Source organism: Enhydra lutris, unplaced genomic scaffold (assembly GCF_002288905.1).
Source record: "Enhydra lutris kenyoni isolate GAN:26980312 unplaced genomic scaffold, ASM228890v2 scaffoldscaffold93, whole genome shotgun sequence".
NCBI lineage: Eukaryota > Metazoa > Chordata > Mammalia > Carnivora > Mustelidae > Enhydra > Enhydra lutris.
The window spans coordinates 2637259-2657461 of NW_019154177.1; the positions used below are offsets into that span (position 1 = coordinate 2637259).

Below are 20203 nucleotides of genomic sequence, written 5' to 3' on the forward strand. Positions count from 1 at the left end.
ATGTTCCATTTGGGTCATCGGCATTTCATCCCTCCAGAGTTTACCTGAACAGGGAAGAGGGATGGAGAGAGAGAGGGGCAGAAAAACCCATAACATCAGGTTTCTGAACCCAAAAGCTCATGTTACACACCTAGAATCAGTTTCCCGTAAGATCTTGGCTCCCTGTGGAATTCTAGCCTGACTAGGCCACCAAGTTGCCATGTCCATCATGTTAGAAAGAAGCACCGGTTTCTAAACCACCAGAGATTCAGCTTTACAGCAGCTGAGATGGGGCCCAGGAATCAAATTTTTGAAACTCACCAGATGGTTCACATGCACAGCCAGATCCAGATACCCAAGTTACGGCACCTCCGCTGGACAGTCCTGAGGCCTGAAGAGAACATCAGGACAGTGTTAGCGAAGAGAGAGAACCCCATGCGGCTAATTGGGCTTTAAGAATCAAGGAAGAGGTACGTACGTGTGTGCTTTCTCCGTTATGGCTGGGGCATTTTGTCAGTCAATGCTAGTGAGCCCACGATGGCTTCAAAGGAATGACGAAGACTGGCACGGTGGAATGTTCACAGAGGGACAGGGAAATCTCACGAAACAAGTCTTGGTCAATTTGACCATGGGAATGATTTTCAGGCCACTCAGTAACAGCAAAGTCCACTCATATCTGAGATAGTAGCGCCCCTGGGCAGAGCTGAGTTGACCTCGTCCACAATCAGCATAGATCTGTAGGCGGGAAAAGGGTACACGGTAGGCATGATGTGAACGAACATCAGGGACTGGACAGGGCAGGTTTTTTTTCGAGAGGGTGGAGAGTTCAGACGAGTTGGAGGTAGAAATGCAGTTTGGATTTTGGAAAACAAGCCTACATCTTTAGATTCCGTTGTGTAGGCAACTGCAATTTGTTGTTGGTTGTTTGGTTCTTCCACTTGTCATATATGAAGAAAGGTTGGAAAGAGCCTTGTTTTGGGAGGTCCCTTGTGCTGTCCAGGTGTGGTGAACAGGAACTGAACAGGTGTGTGAGGCAGTGGTCATAGAAAATTCACCCCAATAAAATAAGACAAAATCAGACAGGGAGACTAACCATAAGAGAGGTAACTCTAGGGAAAAAAATGAGGGTTGCTGGGGCGGGGGATGAGGGTAAGTGGGTGATGTAATGGGCACTGGGTGTTATATGCAACTGATGAATCACTGAACTCTACCTTGGAACCCCCCACCAAAAAAAAAAAAAAAAAAAAAAAGAAAAGAAAAGAAAGGGGAAAATGACACTTGCTTGGGCCAGGAAGTGGAGTCACCATTCTTGAAACTGCATGGACAATGCTGCCCATCAAACTGGTCCCTGTGTTTGAACTGTTTCTCCACCTTCAGACTTTACCTTTTCCAACATCTCTGCATCCTTCTCCCCGTATCCTAAACCGTTTTTCGGGAGGTAGTACTTCAGAATCATCTGAGGAGCTTAAATGTACAGAGCTGGTTGCCTACCACAGACTTGTAGTATTAAAATCTCTAAGTGGCCAGAAAAAAAAAAATGCATTCCCACCAGGGGGCAACGAGCCCAATCTGCAAGATTAAGAGAGCAGGTCCGAGGAGCTCTGCAGAGCCAGTGAACTGTGGTCACTCACCGTGATTCCATTAATTCCACACCTCAGAAGTGCTGATCTCCAAAACTCCTCTTGTTTGGCAGCGGTGTGGGACCTCCTTTCTGAATGTGCAGAAATTCAGTTAAGAAAAAACACTGGAAGAGAAAGCAAAAGTATGCGCCCAACGTGGGGCTCGAACCCACGACCCTGAGATTAAGAGTCTCATGCTCTACCGACTGAGCTAGCCGGGCAGTTAGAAGTATGCCTCCCCCTATCTATTATGAGGACATACACATTCCTCTTGACTCACTAGGAACACAGAATTCTAGATTTTTGTCTGATCTTGTCTTCTAAGGAGGATGACATGAAAGGCAAAGCATATAAGCATTATCTGAAATTTTTTGTACTTCTCCACCATCAAGGCTTACACACACAGAAAAGGGAGGGGAGGTGCAATTTCATTTTAATATAAAATATTTGACAACCCCTGAAACAGGACCCAGTGATTTTTTTTTTTGTTTTGTCTACCGCTGACTGCAGAATTTCATTAAATATAATAAATACTAAATAAAATAAATAGATACTAAATAAATATGTGCTTAATGAGAACCAAACCTGCAGGAGGTGAGGGGAAAGCTCCCCTTCCCAATAAGGAAGCAGAACCCCAATCCCCTGAAAGATGGGGGAACAGTCAACGCTGTGCTAACAAGGAAAGCCGAAATCTCTTGTACAAAGGTTGCCAAAACCCCAACTCTTTGGTTCAGTTTTATTTTTCCATAAAAAAGTGATGCATGAATGGTGGATGACCTCGAACTGAGAGGTGACCACAGTCTTCCTATGCTTTCACATGATCACAACTGTGGTGCTGGAACATCTAGAAGAACCAGAAACATCAGCCTTTGCAAAAATCACTTTAGAGCTGATAGAACACGGAATAAAAGGTAAAATTGAGAAGTGCTTGTCCCTTTTAAGTGAGTCACCACGTTAGTTCCTGGGATTGAGTGCATGTGCAGCCTACACATTTCTACATGAAGGTATAGCCGCTGAATGGGATGGCGGCTGTATGCGTTTGTGGTGTTAGAACTTAACGCTGAGTTAATCAACGCTGAGCGATGGGACGGCAAAAAAAGACGGGCTCGTCCGGGATTTGAACCCGGGACCTCTCGCACCCTAAGCGAGAATCATACCCCTAGACCAACGAGCCACACATGCCATGTCCCTCTGAATACATTAAATATTTAGTAAAAAAAAAAAAATTGTGTGTGTGTATCTCATGTACGTTTAGGTGCATACAACCATAACCGGCTTTTGACTCTCCCTCCTTCCCTTCTACTTTTGAAACTGGGAAAACGTAGCTCCCAGCACTTCCCCGGATCTTTTCGCGACCCAATCCTCTTAAGGAGCCCACGATGCCTTCGCAAAGCGCGGACCCTGCTCCATAGGAGACTACCGCGGCGGCTGTCCAGATAGCACCCACCGGTGCTCCTGGTCCCCTGCACGTTGTCGGCGTGCGGGAGCGAGGCCCGAGAGGCCCCCCAGCCCGGCAGCGGGAGCCGGGCCAGCCGCTCGCGCGCCCCCGACTGCCGGGGGGGGCTGTCGGCTGGATCCCGGGGTTCTCCAGGCCCAGAGCGGACGCGTGGGAGCCCCTCAACGGGACTGAAATCAGTGGGGTCGCGAATGAAGAAAGGAAATCGGCTGTGCCAGGAAGACCGAGACACAGAGTTAGGGAGCCGAGAGCTGGCTTCCGTGGGACATGAGGCTGACCCGGGACCCGGCCAGAACCGCGGGGCTGCGGGCATCCGCACGGAGACGGGGCACAAGGGCTGAGTCCGCCCTTCCCTGAGAACATGCTTGCCTCTAGACGGACTCCCCACTGCCCTGCGTGCTGCTGGACCCAAACCCAAACCCTCAGCCAAGCAGTCAGCAAAATGAGCCCTGTCTTCTCATCTCACAGGTGTCCGCGTGGCGGAAACCTGTTTCTGGACTATTTCAAGGGCAGTGTTTAGGGCGCTGCACAAACAGGTGACATGTTTCCTTCTAATGAATTTAATGGTCCCTCAGGAGTCCTGCTGCTTTTTGAGCTCGCTGGCTTACCAAGAGGGGTTCTCTTGAGTTCTCCTAGGATGGTTTGGACTCGTGGCAAAATGTCCCTTGTGGGGACACAGTGAACTGTCCAACCTTAGATGGTGGTCCTCCTTTTCCACCCGAAAGCGGCTAAGGAGAGAGGATAGAAAACAAACCACTGGCCCGTACGGGGATCGAACCCGCGACCTTGGCGTTATTAGCACCACGCTCTAACCAACTGAGCTAACCGGCCAAGCACAAGGAAAGAATCTCCAAAGTTCTAGTAAGAAGGTGTTCTTGTTACTGTTGCTTTTTATGCTGTGGGCTACACAGTATATCATCCCAGCTGCTGACCTCCATTTTGCCCCCACCGAGCTAGGCTTCCTCCTTTTCCCAATACTTGTCCTATTTTTTTTTCATGCCAGCAATGAGACTCTAGCAATAACCCTTTATCTCCTCTCTGTATTTTCAGGCCAAGATTATCTCTGCCTTTTAAGGCCAGCCAGATACTACAAACTGCCTGATATTAATGGGTCCTGGGCTGATTTCCAAGCTGCTCTGCTTTGGCCATCTCTCCCTTGGGTGATTTTATCTACGTTTCCAGTTTTATTGGTTTCAGATAAAGATATCCCCAAATGTTTCCCTCTCTCTATATACACAGCTCTAAATGAAGTGGGTAGAACACTGTAGGAAATTGATGAATAGGAGGATAAAAGTCTAATGATACCACATTTTAAAAACATAGTTTCTGATTGTGTAGCTAAAACAGCTTGGAGATGCCGGGGATCGAACCCGGGGCCTCATACATGCGAAGCATGCGCTCTACCACTGAGCTACATCCCCAACCCTGTAACATATATCTTTGTAACTCTTCCCAATTCTTTGAATCCTATTTTTGTCCCCAGCAACTATAAGATTTTTTTGAATGCTAGTTACATTTTCTTTACTTATTTAGCTAAATCATGAAATGGTTAAAGGGATAACATCAATGTTCCAACGATCCCAGGACCATGACCTGAGCCTAAGGCAGAGGCTTAACCCACTGAGCCAGCCAGGCATCCCGAGAGGTATCCCTTTTCTGACCTCCTTTTATCATACTGTTTTCCCTTTCTGAAGCCTACTTTGAGTCTGTTGTTTCCGCATTGAACGCTGATATATTTCAAATGAGAACACATGTTCCTAGAAGGGGGCCTATGGAGGGACCTTCCCAGACATAGCTAACTTTTTCTGGATACTGTTTCTTCCACTCAGATCCTAGGATTATTCATAGACGCATTAAGCAAAGGGGGCAGTGCCTTATCCTTAATGAGACTCGAAAGAGTGTGACGGGCTAGAAAGAAAGCATGTTAATTTAATCTTTACACCACACCAGGAACTGATTGCTTTCATTGTTCTTTGTTACAGGATAGTTGAGGCCCCTTTCCCAGAAGCGCTACCGTGGAATCCGGTCATGCGTGCAGCAGTTTTCTGAGCTATAGTCTCTGAAAGTAGCTGACGTCATTCGTTACATTTTCCTCTCTATCGCTTCTGGAAATACTACTATCTTTTGTTTCTGGAATGCCGGGGGTGGGGGGGTCATCCTCTGGGGCACTGGTACAGATAACCACTCTTGAGTAAGATGCTTCCTTTCTCCTTGGCCTACGGCTGGGCCTCTAACAGGTTTCCTAGTCTGCCCCAGAAACAGGATGAAGCCATTGCCTTCCTTTACCCTTCACTCGGCCCACCGGCCCACCAAGCCAGGCTTCCGAAGCACACTGGGCTGCACAGGTTGCTGTTGCCCTCCTTCCCTGGACAGGCCAGACCAGAACCTTATGTTCACAACACTGTGCTTCTGCCTCCCGTTGCTTTTTTCCAGAGACTGACCTCCCAAGTTCAGATTTCTCTCTAGACTTTCACAGCTGGGTCGGCAGCCCCTCACATTACTAAGGTCTGGCTTTTTTTATTCATCCCTGACTCAGTCCAGTACCGTTCAAGCTTTAGTCATGATCAGAGTCTGTGCGTTCTACTTCCAGATTAACTATCCTGAGAAAAAACCCCTGTAAGATGGCTTTTTAATTTAGTAGTATTTATAATACAGCATTATATGTATTAAAGATGGTGTTGAGCGTACTAAAGTTGAAATCATTCATTCAAAAAATATCTGAGTACTTACCATGTGCTAGAGAAGTTTCTGAGTTCCAAATGTCACCTTGTGTTTTGAATGGGGTTTTTTTGGTCCCCCTCTTATGGACTGAATTGTGCCCCCATATTCGTATATTAAAGCTTTATTGATATATACACTGAACCCGCAGTGTGGCTGTATTCAGAATAAGGAAGTAATTAAAGTTAAATGAGGTCATAAGGGTAGAGCCCTGATGCACTCTGATTAGTGTCCTTACAAGAAGAGAACTCACCCTCTCTTTTCCATGTGAGGACACAATGAGAACGCAGTCTTCTGCAAACCAAGAAGAGAGCTCTTACCAGAAAATGAATCAGCTGGCACCTTGATCTTGGACTTCTCAACCTCCAGAACTGAGAAAATAAATTCTGTTGTTTAAGCCCCCCAGTGTATCGTGTTTTGCTTTGGCAGCCCCAGCAGAGTAAAACCCACCCCCTCCCCAGGCCCTTTCTAACCTCCTTTCATCAAGGATTCCTTTGCAGTTAAAATGTTATTTCAAAGGAGTTAGGCTAGCTGGTGCTCAGGACCAAGCTTAGGGACAGCCTTGGTCATGGAGATGATGCCACAGGTCTTAGGTTCAGAATTCAATTTTTAAATATGTCAACTCAGTTTTAATAATATAGCCAAGGAGCTGTAAAAACAGGAAAAATCCATATGTTCCAAGCAACCCAAAAGATGTTTATAATCCAGAAATCTAATAAGTTTATTGACAGAAGGCTATGTGCTTTATTAATACTAGTAATACTTGTTGTACCCAGGATAACCCATTACAGTTCTTGCAGCACCCTGGAAATCAAAGCATCAAGCAGAAGCTATCAGGTGAGGAAGGGAGATCCACAACATGTGGTCTGGAAATCCTGTTGTCCTGTCAGGTGGGCAGAATATATGAATCAGATATAAGGTCTTTGTTCCTTTGATTTTACTCGGTAAATGCTTATGATTTCTTAACTATCCAAATCATGTCACCATCATCTATTTTTAAATCAGTCACACCAAGCCCCCTCGTTTCCTAGGGACAGACAGCTGAAACACAGCAGAGGATTTAATTCTCACTGAGCCAGTTACACTCACCCAGTAGGTGGAAAACAGCCCTCAAGAAGGCACGGACCATGTTGTATGTGTGTTTCCATTTTAGGTATCCAGCACGAGAAAGGTGCTTACTAAAAGTTGATTTGAAAAACTCTGCCTTGTTAAAAGAGACTTGGAAAACAGGGTTCAGTGTACCCTTCTAGGAAAGTTACTTTTTGATTCTTGGTTTCATTGTGTATGTAATGACAATATCTCCAAACACTAGGGAATCCGCCTAGTTTAAACCATGTGATTCCCTGTCCCTAACTTACAGGTATGACTGAGCTAAATAGGCAAAATACAGAAGAGTTTAAGAACTAAATATAACCTCACACGGAGCAAGTGATCTATGAATGACAATATTCAGGCTCCTGGGTAAAGAAAAAAGGAAGGTTTGGTTGGGAAAGGATGGAGAGTGGTAATTTGTGGTGATGCCATCGTGCTCGGATATGCCAGGGTTCAAGGTAGTCTGGGGGTGGGGGGCGGACAGTGAGCAATATCAGGTGTTCACAACAACATAAATAATGTTGGTGTCTGACTCCTTTTGCTCTGATTATACACTAGCCAACCTTTCATAGGAATTTTGGCCTCTGAGACGAGGGCAGTTATAAACACACACACACAGAGCCGCCTAAGTTTGTTTCTTGGCCTAAGTTTATCAAGCTGGCACTCTAAATTAGTGATTCCTGATTATCCTTCATGGCCACCAGACAACCCCTGGAACGGCCTTCCAGACATACCCAGAAAACCACTCACTTCTCCACTCCTGCTCTGCGACTACTCTGGTCTGACTTGACACTTTGGTTGCCAGAAGCCTCCCAGCCGGTGTCCTTGTTTCTACCACTTTCCACTTGAGCTCCATCCTCAACACAACAGCCAGAGTTCTCCTTTTACAAGGTAGATTAGATCCTATTACCCTTCTGCATAGAAATTTCAGAGACTTCCTGTCTCACCCAATTCAAAGTCCTTACAAAGCCTGTAAGGTCTCATACGTTTTTACCTCCTCCCCCTACTTTCTCTCCAAACATTCTGTTGCAGCCACACTACCGCAAACGTGCTCCTGCCTTCAGTTCTGCCTGATCCCTCTATTTAGAAACTTGAAAAAAGCAGTGTGGTTTCTCTGTGCTCAAATGCCCCCTTCAGGACACCCAACCCGACAGCCCTGATTGCTACCACAACACGCCTCCGCGCTCCGCAGCACGCTGACCACATCCAACATCAAGTTCAGTTGACTCGTATGTGTATTTGTTACTGTCTGCCTCCCCCCATGGACTGTAAGGGGCAGGGACCTTTGCTTAGTTCACTGATAAATCCCAAACACCCAAAACAATGCCTGACACAGGAGCGAGCAGTACATGTGTGGGATGAATAAATGGCCAAGTATGTTCCATTTGGGTCATCGGCATTTCATCCCTCCAGAGTTTACCTGAACAGGGAAGAGGGATGGAGAGAGAGAGGGGCAGAAAAACCCATAACATCAGGTTTCTGAACCCAAAAGCTCATGTTACACACCTAGAATCAGTTTCCCGTAAGATCTTGGCTCCCTGTGGAATTCTAGCCTGACTAGGCCACCAAGTTGCCATGTCCATCATGTTAGAAAGAAGCACCGGTTTCTAAACCACCAGAGATTCAGCTTTACAGCAGCTGAGATGGGGCCCAGGAATCAAATTTTTGAAACTCACCAGATGGTTCACATGCACAGCCAGATCCAGATACCCAAGTTACGGCACCTCCGCTGGACAGTCCTGAGGCCTGAAGAGAACATCAGGACAGTGTTAGCGAAGAGAGAGAACCCCATGCGGCTAATTGGGCTTTAAGAATCAAGGAAGAGGTACGTACGTGTGTGCTTTCTCCGTTATGGCTGGGGCATTTTGTCAGTCAATGCTAGTGAGCCCACGATGGCTTCAAAGGAATGACGAAGACTGGCACGGTGGAATGTTCACAGAGGGACAGGGAAATCTCACGAAACAAGTCTTGGTCAATTTGACCATGGGAATGATTTTCAGGCCACTCAGTAACAGCAAAGTCCACTCATATCTGAGATAGTAGCGCCCCTGGGCAGAGCTGAGTTGACCTCGTCCACAATCAGCATAGATCTGTAGGCGGGAAAAGGGTACACGGTAGGCATGATGTGAACGAACATCAGGGACTGGACAGGGCAGGTTTTTTTTCGAGAGGGTGGAGAGTTCAGACGAGTTGGAGGTAGAAATGCAGTTTGGATTTTGGAAAACAAGCCTACATCTTTAGATTCCGTTGTGTAGGCAACTGCAATTTGTTGTTGGTTGTTTGGTTCTTCCACTTGTCATATATGAAGAAAGGTTGGAAAGAGCCTTGTTTTGGGAGGTCCCTTGTGCTGTCCAGGTGTGGTGAACAGGAACTGAACAGGTGTGTGAGGCAGTGGTCATAGAAAATTCACCCCAATAAAATAAGACAAAATCAGACAGGGAGACTAACCATAAGAGAGGTAACTCTAGGGAAAAAAATGAGGGTTGCTGGGGCGGGGGATGAGGGTAAGTGGGTGATGTAATGGGCACTGGGTGTTATATGCAACTGATGAATCACTGAACTCTACCTTGGAACCCCCCACCAAAAAAAAAAAAAAAAAAAAAAAGAAAAGAAAAGAAAGGGGAAAATGACACTTGCTTGGGCCAGGAAGTGGAGTCACCATTCTTGAAACTGCATGGACAATGCTGCCCATCAAACTGGTCCCTGTGTTTGAACTGTTTCTCCACCTTCAGACTTTACCTTTTCCAACATCTCTGCATCCTTCTCCCCGTATCCTAAACCGTTTTTCGGGAGGTAGTACTTCAGAATCATCTGAGGAGCTTAAATGTACAGAGCTGGTTGCCTACCACAGACTTGTAGTATTAAAATCTCTAAGTGGCCAGAAAAAAAAAAATGCATTCCCACCAGGGGGCAACGAGCCCAATCTGCAAGATTAAGAGAGCAGGTCCGAGGAGCTCTGCAGAGCCAGTGAACTGTGGTCACTCACCGTGATTCCATTAATTCCACACCTCAGAAGTGCTGATCTCCAAAACTCCTCTTGTTTGGCAGCGGTGTGGGACCTCCTTTCTGAATGTGCAGAAATTCAGTTAAGAAAAAACACTGGAAGAGAAAGCAAAAGTATGCGCCCAACGTGGGGCTCGAACCCACGACCCTGAGATTAAGAGTCTCATGCTCTACCGACTGAGCTAGCCGGGCAGTTAGAAGTATGCCTCCCCCTATCTATTATGAGGACATACACATTCCTCTTGACTCACTAGGAACACAGAATTCTAGATTTTTGTCTGATCTTGTCTTCTAAGGAGGATGACATGAAAGGCAAAGCATATAAGCATTATCTGAAATTTTTTGTACTTCTCCACCATCAAGGCTTACACACACAGAAAAGGGAGGGGAGGTGCAATTTCATTTTAATATAAAATATTTGACAACCCCTGAAACAGGACCCAGTGATTTTTTTTTTTGTTTTGTCTACCGCTGACTGCAGAATTTCATTAAATATAATAAATACTAAATAAAATAAATAGATACTAAATAAATATGTGCTTAATGAGAACCAAACCTGCAGGAGGTGAGGGGAAAGCTCCCCTTCCCAATAAGGAAGCAGAACCCCAATCCCCTGAAAGATGGGGGAACAGTCAACGCTGTGCTAACAAGGAAAGCCGAAATCTCTTGTACAAAGGTTGCCAAAACCCCAACTCTTTGGTTCAGTTTTATTTTTCCATAAAAAAGTGATGCATGAATGGTGGATGACCTCGAACTGAGAGGTGACCACAGTCTTCCTATGCTTTCACATGATCACAACTGTGGTGCTGGAACATCTAGAAGAACCAGAAACATCAGCCTTTGCAAAAATCACTTTAGAGCTGATAGAACACGGAATAAAAGGTAAAATTGAGAAGTGCTTGTCCCTTTTAAGTGAGTCACCACGTTAGTTCCTGGGATTGAGTGCATGTGCAGCCTACACATTTCTACATGAAGGTATAGCCGCTGAATGGGATGGCGGCTGTATGCGTTTGTGGTGTTAGAACTTAACGCTGAGTTAATCAACGCTGAGCGATGGGACGGCAAAAAAAGACGGGCTCGTCCGGGATTTGAACCCGGGACCTCTCGCACCCTAAGCGAGAATCATACCCCTAGACCAACGAGCCACACATGCCATGTCCCTCTGAATACATTAAATATTTAGTAAAAAAAAAAAAATTGTGTGTGTGTATCTCATGTACGTTTAGGTGCATACAACCATAACCGGCTTTTGACTCTCCCTCCTTCCCTTCTACTTTTGAAACTGGGAAAACGTAGCTCCCAGCACTTCCCCGGATCTTTTCGCGACCCAATCCTCTTAAGGAGCCCACGATGCCTTCGCAAAGCGCGGACCCTGCTCCATAGGAGACTACCGCGGCGGCTGTCCAGATAGCACCCACCGGTGCTCCTGGTCCCCTGCACGTTGTCGGCGTGCGGGAGCGAGGCCCGAGAGGCCCCCCAGCCCGGCAGCGGGAGCCGGGCCAGCCGCTCGCGCGCCCCCGACTGCCGGGGGGGGCTGTCGGCTGGATCCCGGGGTTCTCCAGGCCCAGAGCGGACGCGTGGGAGCCCCTCAACGGGACTGAAATCAGTGGGGTCGCGAATGAAGAAAGGAAATCGGCTGTGCCAGGAAGACCGAGACACAGAGTTAGGGAGCCGAGAGCTGGCTTCCGTGGGACATGAGGCTGACCCGGGACCCGGCCAGAACCGCGGGGCTGCGGGCATCCGCACGGAGACGGGGCACAAGGGCTGAGTCCGCCCTTCCCTGAGAACATGCTTGCCTCTAGACGGACTCCCCACTGCCCTGCGTGCTGCTGGACCCAAACCCAAACCCTCAGCCAAGCAGTCAGCAAAATGAGCCCTGTCTTCTCATCTCACAGGTGTCCGCGTGGCGGAAACCTGTTTCTGGACTATTTCAAGGGCAGTGTTTAGGGCGCTGCACAAACAGGTGACATGTTTCCTTCTAATGAATTTAATGGTCCCTCAGGAGTCCTGCTGCTTTTTGAGCTCGCTGGCTTACCAAGAGGGGTTCTCTTGAGTTCTCCTAGGATGGTTTGGACTCGTGGCAAAATGTCCCTTGTGGGGACACAGTGAACTGTCCAACCTTAGATGGTGGTCCTCCTTTTCCACCCGAAAGCGGCTAAGGAGAGAGGATAGAAAACAAACCACTGGCCCGTACGGGGATCGAACCCGCGACCTTGGCGTTATTAGCACCACGCTCTAACCAACTGAGCTAACCGGCCAAGCACAAGGAAAGAATCTCCAAAGTTCTAGTAAGAAGGTGTTCTTGTTACTGTTGCTTTTTATGCTGTGGGCTACACAGTATATCATCCCAGCTGCTGACCTCCATTTTGCCCCCACCGAGCTAGGCTTCCTCCTTTTCCCAATACTTGTCCTATTTTTTTTTCATGCCAGCAATGAGACTCTAGCAATAACCCTTTATCTCCTCTCTGTATTTTCAGGCCAAGATTATCTCTGCCTTTTAAGGCCAGCCAGATACTACAAACTGCCTGATATTAATGGGTCCTGGGCTGATTTCCAAGCTGCTCTGCTTTGGCCATCTCTCCCTTGGGTGATTTTATCTACGTTTCCAGTTTTATTGGTTTCAGATAAAGATATCCCCAAATGTTTCCCTCTCTCTATATACACAGCTCTAAATGAAGTGGGTAGAACACTGTAGGAAATTGATGAATAGGAGGATAAAAGTCTAATGATACCACATTTTAAAAACATAGTTTCTGATTGTGTAGCTAAAACAGCTTGGAGATGCCGGGGATCGAACCCGGGGCCTCATACATGCGAAGCATGCGCTCTACCACTGAGCTACATCCCCAACCCTGTAACATATATCTTTGTAACTCTTCCCAATTCTTTGAATCCTATTTTTGTCCCCAGCAACTATAAGATTTTTTTGAATGCTAGTTACATTTTTCTTTACTTATTTAGCTAAATCATGAAATGGTTAAAGGGATAACATCAATGTTCCAAGTAAAGTAAGTCTTCTAGCCATCGGACCCTTGTCAAGCACTTAACCTGGAGACCAAAAGATGGAACGAAATACCTAAAACTCTGATGAGAAAAGGGAGAGGGGGACACTATTCAAAAGCTTCTTTCTCACTATATGTTATCTAACTCAAATTTATATATTTGAAAATAAAATCAGCTTCTTTCCTTTTTTCTTTTACTTTAAAGACAAGTGAGGGGTACTGCAGCCATGCTAGGCTGTCTACAGGATGATAAGATCACAGGAAAGTTGCAGCTGAATTGAGAGACAAGTGGTAGAGAACTGATGAGAAATGTCTCACAACATGGGATATTTATTTACTTGAAGATAAATTGGCTGAGGAATTAATGACCTAAGAAAAGTCTTCCACCTAGGTAAAACAGATCCCAGTAACACAGGCGCCTCTTACCCACATGAAGCAGGTCTTCTAGGGTCACAGTTTGCCTTGGGACTCAGAATTCCAGTACTAAAACTAGAAAGAGTTAATCACCCCAATGCCCTCTAGTCCACTCCCAGAATCCAGAATTCCCAGCCCCAAACCCCTAAGCTGGCTTCCAAGAATGGAGTCTCTGGAGCACAAAGCTGGGAAGAGGAGGGAGGAGTGAGTCAGCAGCAGGCCTCCTGATTTTGAATTTTGGACCCTTGGTCCCAGGCCTGCAAACATTAGGGAACCCTAGTGTTTGAGGGAATGTGGTCAGTGATTAGTAGAATTTCATGCCCAAAATGTGCTGGTACTGAAGGACACTGAGAAGATGATTAAGTAAACAGAGATGCCTAAATAAACCTGAGATTGGTTTGTTTTTGTTTTGATTTTTTTTTTTAATAAATCCTTAAGTTTGAATTTCATCATGGAAGTTTCCACAGTATATTGTTCAGAAACTTAAAAACACTGTAATAGATGCCAAATTATAAAGAACATGAGATGGAAAACAAACCCCAAATTCAACAGTGCTTACCTGGAAAGATGAAGAGATAGGACCCTGGGGGACAAATGAATGTTGGGAATTATCTTTCTAAGCTGAGAAATATATCTGTAATTACATGTGCACAGTATTCTCATTAGTCTTCTTAAAATGCATTTATGATTTAAGATGTGAATAACCAAGGACAATGGGTGTATGGCAACTCTGTATATTTTTGTAATTTAGTAAATCTAAAACTCCTCAAAAATTAAAAATTTATTTAAATAAAAAAACTAATAAAGACAGTCGAGACCCAGCACAAAATCAAACCACTCCATTTCTCAACCCATACTCAGGTGTCCAAAGTGTTGTCTAAAACCTTAGAAGTACTGGCAATGGATCAGCTTCCTTTTGAAAATGCTCTATTTGAGCCCAAATGTAGAATATTTGTCTCCGGGAAGCCTAGGAATTGAAGGCCAGCATTCTGTAGTTCTTGACTGCACTGAATTCTGTACGGTATAGCATATATCTATATATATAGTATTGACCTATACATATAGTGTACAGCTATACTTTATATAGAAAAAGAATTTGGGGCAGTATTATATTTAATTTAACACAGATTTCAGTATTAAAGAGCTCCCTCCTTGTGACTGAGTTTCTATGCTGACTGGTATACTTAAAACCATTTCCTGAATGAGTGGTTCTGAACCAGAATCACACGATAAACTTGTAAATTTCCTTGCAAGTTTGTAGATAAATTGACTACAGCTGATGTGTAAGGTACTTTCTTTGTGAGCCCGGATAGCTCAGTCGGTAGAGCATCAGACTTTTAATCTGAGGGTCCAGGGTTCAAGTCCCTGTTCGGGCGTTAGCACTTTTCTTCCCTATTCTTACATTTTTAACCCAGTAAATAGTTAACAGGAAAGAAGATAACCTCAAATCACAGGCTAACTAAAAAATGAGAGGGGATCCTGAGCATGGCACAGATATCACAACCTCCGACCTGTTCAGGAAATACAAGAGCGTTTTAGTAAGGTGTCGCAGCGCTCTCAACATTTTGTGTAGAGCACAAGTAAAAGTTTCATTAACAATGGCCACAAATTATCAAAAGTCAAACTCTTGTTTGAAAAGCCACAAAAACACAGAACTGCTCCCTCTGCCCTACACTGAGGTGCTCCTTTCCGGTCCTCTGCTTTGCTCAGCCCCAGGGATACCCACATAAACCACAGGGGTCACTCTGAACTCAGGTCAGCAGCTTCCAAACTTTTTGGCCCATGTCCAGTTTGAAGTTGAGTTTACATCTGCAACCAGACACACAAATGTAGCAGGAACAAAAATTGCCTGAATTACGACTTACTCGCACACGTGCACTGCATTCTGATGTTTCAGATTCCATCCCATTCTTTACGATGCTGGGAGCTACCCACCATTAAACTGATTTCACATTCCCCTCATCGGGAAACACCGGGCTTAGAGTCGTCATAAAGATGCAATGTAACGTATAGTACCGGGCGATGGGGTCCTGTGCCGAGTAACCTGCCTGCCCTGCCCCTTCCCTAAACCCCAGTCCCCTTCTTAGAGTGACCCAAAACCTCAAGTCCCCTGAGCACACCGGTGCGAACACCATCTCTGCCCTGGTAGGAACCACTGAGCAAACAGGACGCGGCAGCCCTTGACTGAGACTTCATTTGGTCACTGCCCAAAGCAGAATTTTCATCCCACTGGATCCAGAAGATAACAGAGAAAGTGGATTTTACACTGCTATGAAAAAATCATCAAAGTAGCTGCAAAACCTCTGAGAAAAAAGGACAGAACATTCCTTGTCAGTTGCCTTGGCACAGTCGGGAGCAGGTTGGCCTCCTAATACGAGGGCCTTGAGCTCAGTCCTCAGAAAAAGGATAGCATTTTGCAGGGAAAAAAAAGAAATCCAATATGACCATTATTATTACTGCTACTAGAGTCACAGGAGCAGTATCTTCTTGAAGGGCCATCACTTTTTGAAAACTTTTCCTGTTAGGCAATCCACTTGGGTTTCTTTAAAATGCTCAGAGCTTTTTCGAAAGGAAAGAAACCTCCATTAACTTTAATTAACCACAACAGGGCAACTGTATCTCACAACCTTTTAAAATAAGCAGTGGGAGGGAGTCACATTAATTCCAAAATGATTCCAACATGGTCTCAGAGAATGTGCTAAGCAGTAATCAGTGTTGAGCAGCTACACTGTTTAAGAAGACAAAGGACTTACCAATACATCAGTATGCCTACCTAGATGAGTGTTGAAAGACTCCCTTTCTTTTCTCTGTCTTGAGGGGAAGTGTGGGACAGAAGGAGAAGACAACCATTTCCACTTTTCCATTCCGGATCTTAGTGGGCTGAAACCCCAGCCCTGCTGTGCTGCTTGTTATCTGTGCTCCAACAACAAGAGCCCACCTGGCTGCAATTGGTCAAATGACAGACTCGCCAAGAATGTTTCCCCAGTTCCAGGAGACAAGGGACTTACACATTAGATCATTATAACCTGACATTGGATTAAGGAAACAGACACATTGTAATTCCATTCTACACTACTGTCCGATCTCTAAACCTGTCTCCATGAACCTTCAACCACCTGAAACTCAACTAGTGCTAATCATCTGCTTTACCAGACAAAGCCAAATGCGGGGCTGGCACCCTCCACTCAAGAAACCCAGCAGCCCTGAGGTTGGTGCCCAGAGGAAACAGCTACTAGAAGTGTCCCTGGGTCCCTTCTATTCGGCAAGTGAGTTTAGGCAAACATTCAGATCTAAATTTCCCAAGCCAAGCTTCTTTAAAAAAAAAAAAAAAAAAAAAAAGATAAAGAAGAAAGAAAGAAAACAAAAGAAAAAAACTTCAGTGAGTGAAAGCAACTCATTGTTGGACCATAATCCTTCTTTGATGAATCTCTCACATTTCTGCATGTATTGCTAGCAAGGCACTGAATGCTCTTTGTTCTGGATTTTCTTTTTAAGGGTGCTTATACAGCAAACACCCCCGGAAGACAGTCTCTCCAGAGTGACAACAGGCATGCTTACTGCTCATTATAAAATAATGGGGATCCACGGTTTATGGTTTCTCTCTTAGAACCCACTGAATGCAGAGATGTCATGGTTTTGCCCTCTGAGAATTAGAGCCAGGAAACCAGAGAAAAAAAAATGCTGAGAGTCTGGCTAGTGCTATTACTAGAATAATAGACTTTCCATTGTCCCTAACCCAGGAGTCGAGTGAGTTACACGAGTATCCAGGAAACTGTGTGCGGCAAGCTTAGTTTGCAAAGTTTGGGTAAAGTTTCCGACCCTTCACATTTCCTGGCACTCATCAACCCCACGCTCTCTTCCTAGAGGGAAGGAAGGGTGTGGACAGCATTCTTTAGCACCCCTATCTAAATGAATTCATACATGTAAGTAAATACAGGTATGTTATATATTTAATACATATATTTAGTCATATATATATAACTAAAATTAATATAGTTAATACTGTGTTACATATTTGAAAATTGCTAAGAGAGTAAATCTGGAATGTTCTCATCACACACAAAAATTTTTTTTGGCATTATGTTCTGTGACAGATGTTATCTGTGAAGTGATCTGTGGTGATCACTTCACAATGTTCCCAAATACTGGATCATTACATTGTACAAGCTGAAACTAATACATTGTATGTCAACTGTACCTCAGAAAAAAGAAATAAATTTTTAAAAATGACCGAATTAAGGGGTGAATTCTGATTTATTTTTAGGATCGCTCAAAACTTCATCATAGTCACCTATAAGAAATGTCACCACGCCCAAGAAAAATAAGTTAAATCACTAGTATCTACATCTCTGGGGGTTGGGGAACCCTCAAGGAGCCAGACACTGTGGTCAGCACCTTTGCTGGTTTTCTTAGCTTGGCAACTGGTGAACTTGGATGGGAAAAATATCTACATTCTCAAAATCTCTAACCTTGAACTGAAATCTGGCATATCCTTCCCGTAAGAATGTAGGGAACAAACTATGGTCCGAAGTTCCTGTGGTTCTGTCACCAAGGAAAATCACTGACATTTTTCTCATTGAGGAGGGCAACACAGGCAAGAGAGATGTAGCTTAAATTAATGAATTCATTAATCTCCTTACAACCCGCAGCACACGGATTCAAAAATCCTGAGACACGCAGCACCTGACAGTCCTCAAGGAACTCACGGCTGCCTTAATGCGCACGTGTTATTAACAACCTAAAGCTCCCTTAACGATAGCCAGACCTCCAGGGTCCTGGGCACCCTGCTCTCAGCACCCAGAAATTCCTGAAACTTCCCTTAGCTCTACCTTCCCTCCCTCTACAAACTTAAACGTGTCTCATCGGTCCCTCCCACAATCACAGCTGCAGCTCTTCCTGCCCACTGTCCCGACCCTGTGCTGTCATAGAAACACCTTTTGGCACCCAAAACGTCCCAATAATTCTTTCCTGGCCCTTCGCCCCGGACCCCCCCCTCAGAGCATGTCAACATCTCGTACTCACTGTTTCGACGTGACGCGTCCTGAGATGGGTCTTGTCGTTGAGGGGACAGTGCGTTCACGCCGTGTCACTTGTTATTTCACTCGTTCGGGAACTGCTGTGTCGCTCGACTGGCTCTTTCGTCCTTCTAGGGGTTTCGTACTGCTCTTTAGAAGCAGTCGCGAGAAGGGCTCCCCGGGCCGCTTCAGGAGGCCAAAGAGCCTCGGGGAAGCTAACAGAGGCAGAGGCCGCGCACCGAGACACGGCGGGTTCCGACCACCCCTTGCGGAAGGGAACTTGGGGTGAGCGCCTGGGACCCCACGCCTGAGCAAGGTTGTGCGGGGTCCAAGCAGTGATAAGGGCAGGAGCCTCACGGCCCCAGCCTCCCTTTGCTCCCAGGTAGGGTCCACAGAGGCCGCCCAAGGGCCTAGAAGGGCCGGAAGTGCTTCGCGGGCCGCGCCCCGGGCGGATGCAGGCGGGCCCTCGGCGTTCACGGGGTTGGCCCACGTGCAGCGGCCTGCCCGGGCCGCTGGAGGCCTGGCGCGGGTGCTACGGAGATCCCTGTGATGCTTCTGCAGGACAGGACTTTTAGAGTGGGCAGTAAGGCTCTCGCAGGAGGCCTGGAGGCCAGCAAGGAGGAGGCCACGGCCGGCTGTGGGGAAGGTCAGAGGCCCGTCCTGGTAGCGTCCGCCAGAAGCTGGATCCCACCAGGCAGGCCCAAGATGGCGGCGCCAAGACCGGAAACCCCTGGGCAAGGGAGGAGGGAAAAAGCGGGAAACCCTGCTTCCCGCCGCAAGTGATGAACACTCCGCCCCCTAGTTAACTGTAAAAGAAACACAACCCCTAGGTTGCACAGCTTGCGCGCGCGCTCGCTCTTTTTCTCTTTTTGTCTCTCTCGAGCTGTGTGCTCTCAAGTCTGGAGATTGTACTTTTTAATAAACTTTCCCACGTGTGTCACTGGTCCGCTGTGCTGCGCGTCTGTCCCTGAATTCCTTCTCATGATGAGGCCGGGGACCTCCCCAGCTCACCAGCCAACAGAACTAAGCCGGACAAGGGTGGATACAGGAAAAGAAGTTTCCCTCCCACGTCTTTCCAGCTCTTCCGGGAACCAATGCTCAGTTTTAAGGGTCAGAAATTTAATTATGGAGCCCTCTGGATCACTCAGTCTGTTTGGTATCAGACACCCAAATTCTCAAAATATTCATAAACCGGGATGTTAATTTATGAATTTACAGATGGGAATGTAAGTGCCAAGTGGACCGAAAAAGTGGGCAAGGAGGTTTATAGTGTAGTTTATTATTTCCTAATTTGCTCTTCCCTGCTTAGAAATATTTGTCTAAAAAACTAGCATCTTTGTACAGAAAAAATAAACCTTTCTAGCTTTATGTTGCTAGAGAAGTACTGCCTAAATTCCATATGACCACTTCCCCCTGGAATTTAGGGTCCTTTCAATACTACCCTTATTCACTGGAAATTATAACTGTTTAGCCACAGCATTATTATTTCTTGCATTTCATTGTTTCCTAATGGTATCTTGGGAAATTCCTTGATTTACTCAGAAACTAGATGGATTACATTTGAAATTTATACCACTGATCTTTCAACAATGAGGAATCTTCTAGGCCCTGGAGTTGTAGACCTGGGTCTTAATTTGGATTTTTCTATTCATTGTCTGATCTCAAAGCAAATTATTTAATCTCTCTTTGCCTCAGTTTCACTGAATGTAAAGTAAAATGGGAATAGTAATATTCAGCTCATAGGGTCGTGGAAATAAAATTATGCATGGAAATCATTGGACAGATAGAGTGGCAAACAATGAGCACTTAAGAAATACCTTATTGGGGCGCCTGGGTGGCTTAGTGGGTTAAAGCCTCTGCCTTCAGCTCAGGTCATGATCCCAGAGTCCTGGAATCAAGCCCCAC

The 20203-nt window shown here is 45.8% G+C and overlaps 9 non-coding genes across 9 annotated transcripts; 1 reads left to right on the forward strand and 8 right to left on the reverse strand.

Annotated features, from left to right (window-relative positions):
• Nucleotides 1-1746: 1746 nt before the first annotated feature.
• TRNAK-CUU lies at nucleotides 1747-1819 on the reverse strand. Its single transcript has one exon. It is a non-coding gene; the product is annotated as a tRNA-Lys (tRNA).
• Nucleotides 1820-2700: 881 nt separating this feature from the next.
• Nucleotides 2701-2772, reverse strand: TRNAP-AGG. The gene has a single exon. It is a non-coding gene; the product is annotated as a tRNA-Pro (tRNA).
• Nucleotides 2773-3811: 1039 nt separating this feature from the next.
• TRNAI-AAU lies at nucleotides 3812-3885 on the reverse strand. Its single transcript has one exon. It is a non-coding gene; the product is annotated as a tRNA-Ile (tRNA).
• Nucleotides 3886-4403: 518 nt separating this feature from the next.
• On the reverse strand, nucleotides 4404-4475 carry TRNAA-CGC. The gene has a single exon. It is a non-coding gene; the product is annotated as a tRNA-Ala (tRNA).
• Nucleotides 4476-9986: 5511 nt separating this feature from the next.
• On the reverse strand, nucleotides 9987-10059 carry TRNAK-CUU. Its single transcript has one exon. It is a non-coding gene; the product is annotated as a tRNA-Lys (tRNA).
• Nucleotides 10060-10940: 881 nt separating this feature from the next.
• Nucleotides 10941-11012, reverse strand: TRNAP-AGG. Its single transcript has one exon. It is a non-coding gene; the product is annotated as a tRNA-Pro (tRNA).
• Nucleotides 11013-12051: 1039 nt separating this feature from the next.
• TRNAI-AAU lies at nucleotides 12052-12125 on the reverse strand. The gene has a single exon. It is a non-coding gene; the product is annotated as a tRNA-Ile (tRNA).
• A 518-nt stretch (nucleotides 12126-12643) lies between these two features.
• On the reverse strand, nucleotides 12644-12715 carry TRNAA-CGC. Its single transcript has one exon. It is a non-coding gene; the product is annotated as a tRNA-Ala (tRNA).
• A 1871-nt stretch (nucleotides 12716-14586) lies between these two features.
• Nucleotides 14587-14659, forward strand: TRNAK-UUU. Its single transcript has one exon. It is a non-coding gene; the product is annotated as a tRNA-Lys (tRNA).
• Nucleotides 14660-20203: the final 5544 nt, after the last annotated feature.